We start from the raw sequence: 13,909 nt of genomic DNA on the forward strand, positions 1-13,909 counted from the left end.
AAAATGACCCTTTTGATAGTACATTTTTTGAGAATATCAATGTCATAATTGTACTTTTTATATTGTTTATTAATTTAAAAGAAGGGCAAAATAGGAAATTTATATTATTTTTGTACTTGATTTTAGAAGAGGGACTAATATTTTAGGACAATGAAAAATGGAATAAGAGACTAATATTTTGGGACGGAGAGAGTAGTAATTATACAAATGATGTGTATCATAATTTGTCTTTTGTAATTATTTTAGTTAAAATTAAAATTGTAATAAAAAATAAATTAATTAACGATATGCTTTAAGAGGAGAGATGGTCTGTAAATAGAGCCTCCCGCAAATAGAAGTTCCCTGTATAAAACATTTGTTTCAATCTGTAACCAAACAACTCTGACGATTTGCCCTTATTCCGGAGTAGGGTTACTCTCTTCGTCGCCAATCGTCCCTACCAGCCCGAGAGAGAGAGAGAGATATCTTCTTAAGGCGCCAAACTCCAAACTCTGCGTCTCCAAACAAAAAGGGGGTAACGACTCAAACCTCGTCTTCTCTCAATTGCACACTCTTTTTTCAATCTCTCTATTTCTTATTCCCTTGCCTCGTTTCTGCATAATTTTCTTGCTTTGCTTTTGAATCTGATCCTGACTATGCGCTATTTTGAACTACACAATATATTTGAGTCTTTTGGGATGTTGGGCTTATCTGAATTACTGAACCAATTGAATTTATATCTGAATTGGTTGAAATGACTCTTTTTTGATTCACAATCTGAAACCCACCTTATTTTGAAATTTCTTTTCTTCTTTTGTTTCATTGGTATTTTTATTTTTAATTTTAATGCAGTTTTTCTTTTGGGTAGCTCGGTATTGATTTTTTAGTGTCAACTTTTTTGCAATCAATCACTCTAGTACTTTTTTTTATTTTATTTAAAATTTTGAATTTTTGTAATAAAAGTGTGATTTGGCCCAACGGTAAGTTTGCTAACATGGTAGGTGGGTGGGTTCGAGAGGATAGGCTCATTACATTAAAAAAGAAAAAAAAAAAGATATGAGAATTTACCATAAATAAATAATTGAGCGTGAGAGCCAAATGAATCCCTTGCCCCGGGATGATTTTTAATGTGACGGTGATTTTGACCAGGTTGGTCGATCAAACTAACCAAACTTACGCGAAACTTGAGTTCTCAATAAGGGGCGCAAAACGTGATTGAAACATAATAAAAATAGCCAAACTAAATATATATATATATATATGTTGAAAGTGAGAAGGTCAAACAAATATAACACGCATTGAGAATCAAACAACATCACAAGTTCACAACCTTTATATTTATAAATATAAGTTCAATCAACATTTTCTCAAATCATCAAACATCAAAATTTTGAGAATCAAAACATAAAAGCTGAGCCAACATTGAATTAAATCTATTAATTTTCATCCATGTTTAAAAAGTAACATCCATTAGGTTGTTCATTGAGTTACATTAAAAAAGTAACATCCAAAACTAAATGCACATGTATGTATTGTTGTGAAAATTGCCCACTTAAACAAAAATAAAGAAGTGGAGAAACATTCTTGCATAGTAGAAAGATGGAAAGAAGGTACAAGGAGTGATCCTTGAGATGAAGATCGAACACAAAATCATCATTGTCATGATTAACGATGAATAGAATGGGGAGCTAGCAAAAATCATCGGAAGGAATAGGTATCAAAGCTATACAATGGAAATAGATCTGGGGGCGTTAAAAGCATTTATAGAGGTTAGTAAAAGGATCGAAGATGGTTAATTATCCATAAAGTACATAAATAGTTCTATAAATTTTTTTTTTTTCTTTCAAAAATTCTCAAGCAAAAGAGGAGACTTTTTGGAGATTTCCAAATGGGCATCAAGGATAAGAAGATTAAATGTTATCATTTCGACTGGGATCAATGATCAAGGATGGAAGGAAATGGGATCTATGTTGGATAAGTTACTGTATGGAGAGATAGTCTAAATTTTGTAAGGAAAGCTCTGGGAGAGGAACCAGCTTGTCAGAGAAGCAGAGGAGTTCACTTAACTCATAGAATAACAAAGTAGGGTCTTACGCTGAAGTGCTCAAGGGTTCACATTTAAAAAATTATGGCAAATTTTGAAATTCAGACTGGGAGAGAATGGTGTTATGTACTAGAACAAAACTTATGTACTAGATGGACACACAGTCGACAAATTTTAAACACGGAATTCGAAGGATTTTCCACTTTACGGCCATTTCAAATCAACAAAGCTCTATTTTTGTGTGATAACAAGGAGAGGGTTGAGTTTCTTGGGGGACAAGGATTGATTGAAGAACCAAAAACTTGTTGTTTGAAGGTAGATTGAAGGTGAAGGGATGCGAGAATGGTTTTATCCCAGTGGAGATAACGGTGAAGGAGCATGATAAAGTTGTCACAATTAGATTAAAGGCCTTGTCATCACCGGTCTGAGACATTGTACATCACGGATAATGGAGGTGTTCGCCTTTCTCACCAGAAAGTCAAGGAGGTAGGAAAACGATTGGGGAAGACAACAGGGGGACACAAAGGACGCGTAGTAAGAGAGATGTTAGAAATCACTTAGAGTATCATGATTCCAAGATGCATGTTAGGTCTCAAAGGTTGGAGAAGCACAGGGTCACTGAGAAGTAGATAGACCTTAATGAGAAGAGGGCATTGGAGGTTAGACCTTTAAGTTAGGCTCAAAATTGTATCTTTATTAGACCTAGTGGTAAGGTGAAGCCATAGTGAGCCTAACCTAGATGCAAAGGTTACTTCGTTATTTTTAGAAAATCGAGTTGGGGCTGAAAAAAGGGAGAGTGATTCAGAAACAATCAACATTTGGATCATTCCAGGTTGATTTTTCTAACAGCTTCACAGATACGAGATCCTTTTGGTGTTGGAGTGAGGATTGAAAGGATGGAGAGAAGAAATTTGTTATGTGGTGTAATTTTAGTAACAGTAACAATGGAAATAGAGGGGAAGTGAAAATTGAGAATCAAGAACTACCTAAGAGTGAACATTTTCGTTATCTAGGATCGACTATCACAACGGTTAGGGAGATTGGAGCAGATGTGGTCTATAGAATTAAGGCGGAGTGGCTTAAGTGGAGGAGTGCATCTAGGGCACTTGCGATAAATGAATACCCACTACACTAAAATGAAAGTTATATAGAACGGCTTTTAAACCAGCGATATTGTGTGGGACGGAATGTTGGCAACTTAGAAACAACACGTAAATAAGATTAGTGTTGCTGAGATGAGGATGCTAAGGTGGATGTGTGGTAAGACTAGAAAAAACAGAGTTTGAAATGAGTCTATTCATGAATGAGTAGGAGTAACACCGATAGAAGATAAGCTGAAAGAGAATGGTTTGGTCATATACAACGGAGACTAGTAGAGGCAGTAGTGAAGAGATGCGATATAGTGACGGCAAATGGAAGTGTTAGGGGAAGGAGCAGACCTAGATTGACGTGGGCTTGTGTAGTAAATAGAGATATGAATCTCTTTATTTTGACTAACCAAATGGCCTATGATAGAGTCGAGTGGAGAAGAAGGATTCATGTAGCCAACGTCATTTGATGGGACCAAGGTTTTAAAAAGCGGCCGCAACCGTTAGGTAACGGTTGTGGTAGTTACTGTCACCCGTTACGGCTGCTTTTGCAGTGTGATTGAGATTCATAGGTGTATCGGCCGTAGTGGCTGCTATAGCGGTCGTAACAGTGCCGTAACAGCCTATTACGCACCGTTACGTAACGGTTTCGAATTGCTTATTTTGAAAACACAAAAAAAAAAAAAAAAGTTGAAAATGGGGAAAGAGAGATAGAGAGAGAAGAGGGAAGATGAAAGAACAAGAGATAGAGAGAGAGAATAGGGAAGATGAACATCATGTTATTGATTTGTTGAAGTTGTAAGACCTATGCTATTCTATTCAGCTGCTATCACTCAACCATTTTGTTTGTGTGTGTCTATCTATATATTGTTTGATAATAATAATAATAATAATAATAATAATAATAAGTGTGGTCATTATCTATTTGGCTTGATTAATATATATATATATTTAGGCTTTTATTTATTCTCTTACTTTTGTCATTGTTTATCTTATATATAATAGTTAGTGATTGATTTTTTGTATAATATAAAGTCATTAATTATTAAAATAAAATGTAAAAAACTCAGTTTATAGTGATTTAAAAATATGAAATATATTGGATCAAACTTAAAAATTTATAAAAATTAATCAATATTTATTTTAGAACCCAATAAATATGATCATGGAAAAAAAATGTGCGTATCAGTAAATTTTTTTCAAATTGTGCGAAAAATAAAAAATTCACAGTTCCAGTTACTGCAACCGTTACGCTACGACCTTTACACCCCGCAACCGCAATCGCGCCACCGCCACCATTACGGCGACCGCTACCGCTTTTCATAACCTTGGATGGGACATAAGGCTTGGTTTGGTTTAGTTTGGTTGAATTCATATAATCGATCAATGAAGGGCAATTTAAGCAATAACGAGATGCAACTAGGGCTTGCAGATGTGGTCGATAGATCAAATGGAAATCTGGCACAAGAAAAAAGGTAACCAGGAGATTGATTTGGAATTGTTTGATATTGAAGCAAAAAATGACGCTGAAAAGGTGATTTCAGACCTAGAATCGGGTTGTTTTAACTCTCACAAGGTCTTGCAAGCTCTGGAAGATCACAAATCTTCCAAGAGATTGATCATAGAGTTAGATTCTAATTGCGTCAATGTTCACTAGGTTGTGGACTACAAAGATTTTGATCTCCAACTTAATAAGAGATTCAACGAGGATGAAGTCTTAACACTATTCAAGGGGTGCACTAGAGGGAGAAAGGCGAAAGGGTTCAAGACTCTTTTGAAAAGGTGTTTTCTTTGGATCACAACACAATTTCTTCACAAAATCACATTTTCTTCGTCTCTTGTGAGGCGTGCTCAAATTCTTCCAAGTTGTCTTAATCAAAGGGATGGGGGGTGGGTTTATGATTCTTTAGTCTATTTGCCAGTTATTCCTCTTTAATTCTTTACTAGGTGGAATGATAACCAAGGGGTGGATTTAGGACCCCGAATGACCACCAAGGGAATTTCTATTACTAATTTTCAACTGATAAATGCTGTTAATACAAAGGGTTAGGAGAATGATGATCATTGCGGGATCTCTTCTAATCACAAGAGAGAGGAAGGAAACTGAAAGATGGTAGAGAGAGATGAGTAAATATGTGTCTTGTCCATTGGGGGAGGAAAAGGTGCCCTAATTTAAGCAATTGCTCCAAACAATGGATTTATCTTTGGTAAGAGTTTGGGGGAGTAAGAATCCGATTAGCAAAGAGAGAGAGTGGTCAGTAGAGGGGTGGGCTTTCGGAATCAAGGAGGTAGTAGTAGTAGGAGAAGAGTCAAAAGAGTTGAGAAGTTTGGTGAGCAGCATCAATTATAAGGGTTGTCCAAAGGAGGTTAGGAGTGATGATGGTTCTTAATGAAGATTCTCAATTGGAATGTGCAAGATTTGAAATCTAGGAAAAAGAGAGGGGTCATTAGAAAATTTTAAAAATGTATCAACCAGATTTAGTAATGTTCCAAGAATCTAAAGTGGAGGAGTGTGATAGGAAATTTATTAAGAGTATTTGGGGGTTTAGGTGTAGGAAATGGGCTTCTTTGCCATCTTGTGGCATGTTTGGGGGAATTTTGATTATATAGGATGAGAGAGTTTTTTAAGATTGTGAGATTGTTTTGGGGGAGTTTTCTTTATCATTTAGGTTTAGAAATCATGGCAATAATCAACGGTGGTTGACTGGGGTTTATAGACCTAATAGACCTTCTGGGAGAGGGGAATGGTAGGAGGAGTTAGTTGGATTGTATGGGTTATGTTTTCCATGTGGGTGTGTGGGAGGATACTTTATGTGGTTCAATTGGTGTTGGAGAAACTCAATGGGACATCAACTAACAGAAGTATAAGGGATTTTGACTCATTCATAAGGGAGTGTGATCTGGTTGATCCTCCTTTTTTTAATGTTAGGTTTACGTGGTCTAATCTTCAGGAGAATTTGGTGTGTAGCAAATTGGATCGGTTTTTGTTCTCTTTGGGGTGGGAAGGGTCATTCCCAGATTTGAGGCAAAAGGCACTCCCAATTTCTTTCATAAGATTGTGGATGGGAAAAGGAAAAAGAAGTTCATTAAAAGACCTGAGGTGAATTGAGGTGCTATGGTGGATAGAGAGGAACAAATTGTTAGTGATGGATGCCTATTATGGTGAGGTTGGGGATCAAGGGCCTTGAGCAGTGGATGCCTGTAATGGTTGAAAGTGCAAGATGTTTGGAAAGACCTTCTGAGGAGATGGAATTTAGGGTAGCAATCTTTGAGTGTGAAACAGATGAAGCTCTACATGACTAGATAGGTTGTCTATAGTAGTATTTAAAAATTTTGGAGGTGATGAAAGGGGATTCGGTGAGTGTCTTTGCAGAGTTTTATGAAAAGAGAACATATGTTTGATTACAAAAAATAGAACTCAATTAAAATTAGTGGTTATAGACCTGTTAGTTTGGTTACATCCCTTTATAAGATTTTGGGAAAGGTTTTGTCAAAGAGATTAAGGACATCATTGAGGGATACAACATCTTTAGTTCAGGGAGCTTTAGTGAAGGGTCCACAGATTTTAGCTTCAGTTGAAAATGAAGCGGTGGAAGAATATAGAGGTCTAAGGAAGGAATGGATCATTTTTAATGTTAATTTTGAGAAAGCATATGATCAAGTTAATTGGCATCTTCTGGAATATGTGATGCAAAGAAAATTGTACGGAAAAGGTGGAGGAGGTGGATTTGGGGGTGTTTTTCATCATGCAGCATGTCAATTATTGTTAATGGGAAACCAGGAAAATCTCTTGAGGGTTCTAGAGGTTTAAGGTAGGGGTATCCACTCCCTCTTTCTATCTTGGTGGTAGATGTGTCGGGAAGAATGATAGATAGGGCTTGAGAGATAGGTTTAGTCGACGGTTTTAAGGTTGGGAGGGATGGGATTTGTGTCCCATTTGCAGTATGTGGACTATACAATATTCTTTTTTTCAGGGGAGGAGAATAAGGTGGGTTAGTTTGTTATTTATTTATCTTTATTGAGAATTTTTGAGGTTATTTTGGGTCTCGAGTGTAATCTGAAAAAAGAAAAAAGAAAAAAAAAGAGCTGCATTGTGGGCATTAACATACAACAAGATCAAGTTTAGAGAATAGCGAGTATTTTAGGGTGTAGTATCGAGAAACTTCTGTTCAAATATTTGGGTCTGCTGTTGGGGGTTAATTTGAGGAATAAGTCTTTTCGGAACCTAGATGTAGAAAAGATTGGCAATAGGTTGGATGGATGGAGGAGATCTTCGCTTTCAAAAGGGTGGGGATATACTCTGGTAAAGGAAGTTTTGAGTGGTATTCCCATACACTATTGTGATGAAGATGGAAAAATTGATGAGAGATTTTCTTTGGGGAGGGAAGGATGAAGGCAAAAAGGATCATTTGGTTGACTGGGAAACGGTTTCACTTGCTAAGGAGAAAGGGGGTTTAACCATTGGTAATATTGGGGCCAGGAACATTGCTTTACTTGGTAAGTGGTTATGGAGATTTCCAAATGAGTGTGATTCTCTGTGTCATTCTGTTATTAAAAGTAGGTATGGTGTTTCAAGTTAATGGTAGAGACGCTCAGGTGGTCAGTAGGGGTAATAGTTGATCTCCTTAGAAATCAATCTCTTGTATCTTCCCATTTTGGTCTATGTTTCTTTCCTTGAGGGTGGAAATGGGGAAAAATTTCGGTTTTGGGAGGATGTTTGGGTGGTTGATTCTTCCTTTGAATGCCCGTTCTCATAATCTTTCCGTTGCCACTTTGGCATACTCCAGTATGGGTTTGCTTTCTTGGCATTTTAATTTCTTCAAAAATCTGAATGATAGGGGAAACAGGGGAGTTGATTTTTTTGCTGTCCCAGATTGATCAATTTTCTTTGACTCCAAATGTGTGTGATAAGAGGGTTTGGCTACTTCATTCTTGAGGGGTTTTCTCTTCTGACAATTTGAGTGTTCTTTTTTTTCCTTTCTATCTAGAAGCATTTTGTTCCTCTCAAGATGAAGATTTTTATGTGGTCGATGGTTCTGGGAAACATTTTGACCAATGATACCTTGCAAAAAAGGGGGCCTAATCACTATCTACATCCTCAATGGTGCATTATGTGCAAAAGAGATGGGGAGTCTCTGAATCATTTATTTTTGTCTTGCCCCGTGGCTTTGAGTTTATGGCATAGACTGTTTCTTGTGGGAAATTCACTGTGGGTGGCCCCGGAAGTGAATGCCCACAAGATTTTGATTGATTTGAGAGGCTTGGGCGGCAAAAGCAGGGCAAAAGTGCAATTGCGTTGTGTGGTTGTTGCAATTTTTTTGGTCATTTGGTTGGAAAAAAGTACAAGTATCTTTGAAGACAAATTTGGGATTTTAATCACTTGCGGGATACAGTCTGTCTTTTGACATCTTTTTGGGTTTTGGTGGCTTCTCCCCTTAAAAGAGTTTCTGCTCTTTTTGATCTTTAGGGATTGGGTGTCAGTGTACGATGTCTAGTTTCTTGTTTTCTTTTGCGTTGAGTTGTATTTTTTTTTTTTTTGAGGACTCCTTGTCCTCTTTTGTACTTCATTTCTTTTTTAATAAAATATTGTGTTGTTGGCAATAAAAAAAGAAAAAAATAATAAAAAATAAAGCCCACACTTAGAAAGGGTCCAAAGAAGTGGACAAAGATGTTTGAGTTAGTGCAATACAATGCCCACAATATTCCAATATTATCTGAGCATGATTATCCTTCATGTATAGCCAAACAAAAAAGATATGCTAAATTAAGGTCTTCAAACTGCAATACCATCTCAGTTAAAAAAAAAACTGCAATGCCATCAGAATAGTGACCATTCTGAAGGTGAAGATGATCTCCTAGCTGATGTGCCTTCTCCATGTGGGGGCCTCCCAATCACACTAGATTGTGTTGGAACTTCAAGTGTAGAACCACCAACTGCAGACACTTCAGGTTCAGAACTTCCAATCACACTAGATTGTGTTGGAACTTCAAGTGTAGCCCCACCAACTGCAGACACTTCAGGTTCAGAACTTCCAATGACACTAGATTGTGTTGGAACTTCATGTGTAGACCCACCAACTGCAGACACTTCAGGTTCAGAACTTCCAATCACTCTAGATTGTGTTGGAACTTCCAAGTGTAGAACCACCAACTGCAGACACTCCAGGTGCAGAATTTCCAAGCATAGACATCCGAATTCCAGCAGACCTCTCCTTCCCTATTTCAGCAGACCTCCCACTTCCAGCTGCTAATTCCTCTTGTGTTGAAGGTATCCCTTCATTTGCCTCTCTCCTTTTCTTCTTGGGTCGGCCAGGTTGACGACGAAGTGGTGGAGGTCCTAAGGGATCACCCATAGCTGCTGGCCACATGGACTCATCAAGCATAGGATGAACAATCATATCATATGTTTGTAAATACCTTTGTTTGGTGAAGTAGTCATGGCAGAATTCTTCTATGTTCATTTTCTTGTAATTGATTGCTGATGTTGCATGTTTACAAGGAATTCCACAAAGATCCCAAACCCTACACGAGCAAGATCTCCTACTAAGAAGCACCACATACGTAGAAGTGCCCTCATTTACCTCAAATTCATCACCCTCGGAAAATAAAATGTCACGTTGCCTTGCTTCTTGCTGCAGCATATCTAGCTTCCTCTTGGTGTCTTGGGTGACCAGTGAATACCATGTACAACCTTGCTTTAATCTCTTGTGAACCCATTTCATTAGCTTCCTTTGCAAAGAGTCCACTATTGTCAATATGGGTTTTTGCATTAGATCAATAATCCAATCATTGAAGGACTCAGTGAGCTTGTTTGTGAAATTGTCAGTTTTGGATTCATGATCAAAATTGTGGCAGGCCCAGCTTGTTAATGGCATATCCATTAGCCATTTATGTGCAGTAGCAGATTCATTTTTCAGATCATCCATCACCTTTCTAAATGCAGCTTCATTTGGAGCTCTTACAGCTCTCCAAAAATAGGTGGTCAATGGAATACCAGGATGGACAACCTTGAAGTTATTGAAAAGATGGTAGCAACATTGACGATGCTTAGAACCAGGAAAAAAAATTCAGCTATAGCATGAGGAATACCCTACGAAAATACATAAATGAAAACAATTAGCAAACATGCGAGGAGAATTATAATAGAACAAGCATAAACAGAAGTGTCCTCAATTACAAGCATACCTCTTGGCCATCTGACACAAATGTCAATGGTCTATTTTCTGGAGTGGTTCCTATACAATCATGCAAGTAGTTGAAGAAGAACGACCAATTGGCTCTTGTTTCACTTTCCACGATCCTGCAATTAGAAACAACTTGTCATTGCCATCTAAACCAATTGCACAGAGTAATACTCCACCATATGGGCCTGTGAGATGACACCCATCAACACCAATAAAGGGTCTACGCCCCCTAAGAAGGCCAACTTTCATTGCTTGATGGCAAACAAACAATCTCTTAAAACAGGGATTTGGTTGGGGTTGTTCAATGTCTCTCTCAATTTTTATCAAGGTACCAGGATTGCTCCTTCTAAGCTCAGTAGCATACACGGGAAGCTTCCCATAAGAAGCTCCATGATTACCCTGAATCTCCTTGAGGGCCTTTTTTCTTGCCCTGTACAATTTCATTCTAGCCTCAATGTCAAATATATGCTTTGATGTGGCTCTCATGTCACTAAGATTAGTCTCAGGATTCTCCCTCAATCTTTCTTCAAGTGCCTTGGCTATCCAAGCTGAAGGAACATTGTAATTGCTTCCATGCCTGACATGCTTACCTATATATGTTTTGATCTTAAAAGTGATGCCATCAGGCAATAGAAAGGCATGAATTCTCCACGGACAGCCCTGGCTACCGCAGTGAGCAGAAATCCTTGTTCTCTCATTCTTGTCCCATACAAGCTGAAACCCTTCTTGAGCAACATAGTCCCGTAAGGCATCTCTAAACATGTCAATACTAGGAAATAGCATGCCAAGCTCGAACTGTCTTTTCTTACACTTACCCTTACCCTTACCACTAGATTGAGATCCATCACTATTATCAGATTCAGAATCTGATAACATGTCATCACTTCCACAATTATCATCACACAATGATTGACAATTACAGTGGCTATCATCATCAGTACTTTGTTCACTACTACTGTAAACATCATTGTCATCATCATCATCATCATCAACACTTAAGACAGGAACATTCTCAGATCTTTTACGAACACCCAACCCATTCCCTACACCATTACCATTCCCTGATTCACTTAATATTGTAGCTGTGCACTGATCAACCTCAATATTTAATGGTATTTGACTCATACTTGGAGTATAGCATTTAAATCCAATAAATCCATATCAGTAGCAATTTCTACTCTATGAAGTGATCCTGGGGGAATGTGGAAAACCTTGATTGTCGCTGCCACTGAAGAAGACAGGCTACCCAACTCAAGTTCATATATATCAGCCAATAACATAATGTGGCTATAATAGTTGGGATCCACACACACTATTCTGTGCACCTTGTTATCATAGTGAAGCAATATATCAAAGACTGTTGCCATTGTCACTGTAAACAAGCAATACATATGCATAGAAAACTCCATTAGACACATTGAGAAATCAACAAAAAAAACCCCTAACTTAAATATGGAAAAACAGTTTTCTTCGTACAATCCATCGTAGAAAATGAATCAATAAAGCCTAACACTCTGTTTGGTTGAGTTTTCAATTTTTATTTATTTATTTATTTATTCCAAAAAACTAAAAGCTAGTTTGCTAAAAAATAAAAAACTCATTTTCATATGGTTTTTTCTTTTTTTGAGGAAAAAATTGATTTTGAAAAATTTAAACTATTTTTTGGGTGTTTATTTCTGTTGACAGTTTCCATCTCTTGAAAAAAAAAAAATTAAAAAAAATAATAATAATTCTGAAAACTTAACCAAACAAATTGTAATTTCTTCAAAATAAAAAAAAGGGATAAAAAAAAACCTAAAATAATCAGAAGCCTCAACTATATCACCTCCAATTCTATGCCCCAGAATTTCATCAAGTAGGCAACCTTAATACCCAATGTGATTTCCACTTAAATCATCACTTCCTAGAATACCACAAAAGATATTTCATACCACTCAAAATGTATTTTATACATTTAATCATCCACTAACTGGTTTTTCAACTTGTATTTTTATTTTATTTTTTATTTATAATTTATTCCATTAGCTTGACTAGCAACATTGCACTTTCATTGTTAGTACATTTATATACTATGAAGCATGGACGCTCCAAAATCGGTGCCGTGACGGTGTCCGACAAACGGACACGCCGGGGACATGTACGGGACACGCGTGTCCATATTGGGACACGGCATGGGACAAGGCGGGGCTCTCTTTTTTTTTTGTCTCTCTTATTTAATGCTTTTGTGAAGAATATTGTTGGATGTTGATGTTTTCCCCTTTTCGTCTTAGTTCTTGTTATCTTTTATTATGACTTTGTGAATGAATAATCTATTAATTTGTTTAAATTTAGTGGTTGTATTTATTGAATTAATGTTACTATGTTAGTGTTTGTTAATTTTGATTTAGGATGAATGTAATATGAATCTACATAACACATAAAAATATATATATATATAAAAAAAAAAACCGCCGTGCCCCTCGCCATGTCCGTGCCCCCATTTTTTGAAAATTACCATGTCCGGTGTCGGTGTCCATGTTCGTGCTTCATAATTTATATATATATACTCACATATATAGTGACATATATACAACATGGAAAATCGTTTACTTTCATTGTTAATACATTTGTATATATACTCACATATATAGTGACATAATATACAACATGTAAATCGTTTAAAGGTTCACTCTTGTCCTCTTAACGGGAGGTCGGGAACTCCCTATTAGCTCCTTTCCCAGAGCCCAAAAGAGAGGGGAAGAGAGGAAACTCAAAATGATTTTTTAGAAAATCAAAAGCCCATTTTAAAATATCAGATTAACCCCATCCATTCATTGAAAAAACCCCTTAATTTTTGCAATCGGAAAACCCTAAACCTTGCAATCTTAAAGAACCCTAATTTTTTACAATCCCAGAAAATTGAAAGCTTCATGCATCATAGAAAACCAAAAATTCTCTCAATCGAATTGTATAAAACCAAAATGCCCTTCCATTCATAGAAAAACCCGCTTAATTTTTACAATCGAAAAACCCTGAACTTTGCAATCGTAAAGAACTCTAATTTTTTACAATCCCAAAAAATCAAAAACGTCATACTCCATAGAAAACCAAAAATGTCACAATCAAATCGTAGAAACCCTTGATTTTCATACCTTGCTTGTTGATTCTTACGTTGAACTCGTCGTTTGATCTTTTGTTTCTTCCTTGTTAAGTTCTTTGATTCCCTCCATTCAACTTCTCACGATGAACAAACGATGAAAACGAGAGCCCAGGAGGGAGGGAGAGAGAGAGAGAGAGATCTAGTTCTAAAGATGCCTTCTACGTTTTAGAGAGAGATATGTAAGAGAGTGAGAGCGTAAATCGTTATAAATAGATCCTTTATCTCACAAGGGCATATTTGTCTTTTCCCTTCTACTCATTTCACTCTTTACAACCCATTAAATTAATGGGGGATATCATGGTAAATTCGCCATAGCAGCAAATGGAGTCATTTAATAGGGGTAGGCAGCGTGATTTCAAGTAATAGAGGGGGTACTAGTGTGATTTTGGAAGAACAAAGGGGGTGTCAGTGTAATGTACTTGGCTAATATATAATGGATATTTTTGTAAAGTGAAGTCCCATATCGCCTGAGTAC

The 13,909-nt window shown here is 36.9% G+C and overlaps 1 protein-coding gene across 2 annotated transcripts in view; it reads left to right on the top strand.

Moving 5' to 3' along the window:
• The first annotated feature begins 313 nt into the window (after positions 1-313).
• Positions 314-13,909, top strand: part of LOC114273104 (uncharacterized) — a 29,060-nt gene continuing 15,464 nt past the window's right edge. Inside the window, exon 1 of one of the 2 annotated variants that reach the window (XM_082892348.1) lies at positions 314-514. The gene's annotated coding sequence lies outside the window, so the exon portion shown is untranslated. The remainder of the gene's footprint in view (positions 515-13,909) is intronic. The other variant, XM_082892349.1, reaches the window with a different exon arrangement.

The sequence above is a fragment of the Camellia sinensis genome, chromosome 10 (assembly GCF_055761805.1).
Source record: "Camellia sinensis isolate YWXY chromosome 10, ASM5576180v1, whole genome shotgun sequence".
NCBI lineage: Eukaryota > Viridiplantae > Streptophyta > Magnoliopsida > Ericales > Theaceae > Camellia > Camellia sinensis.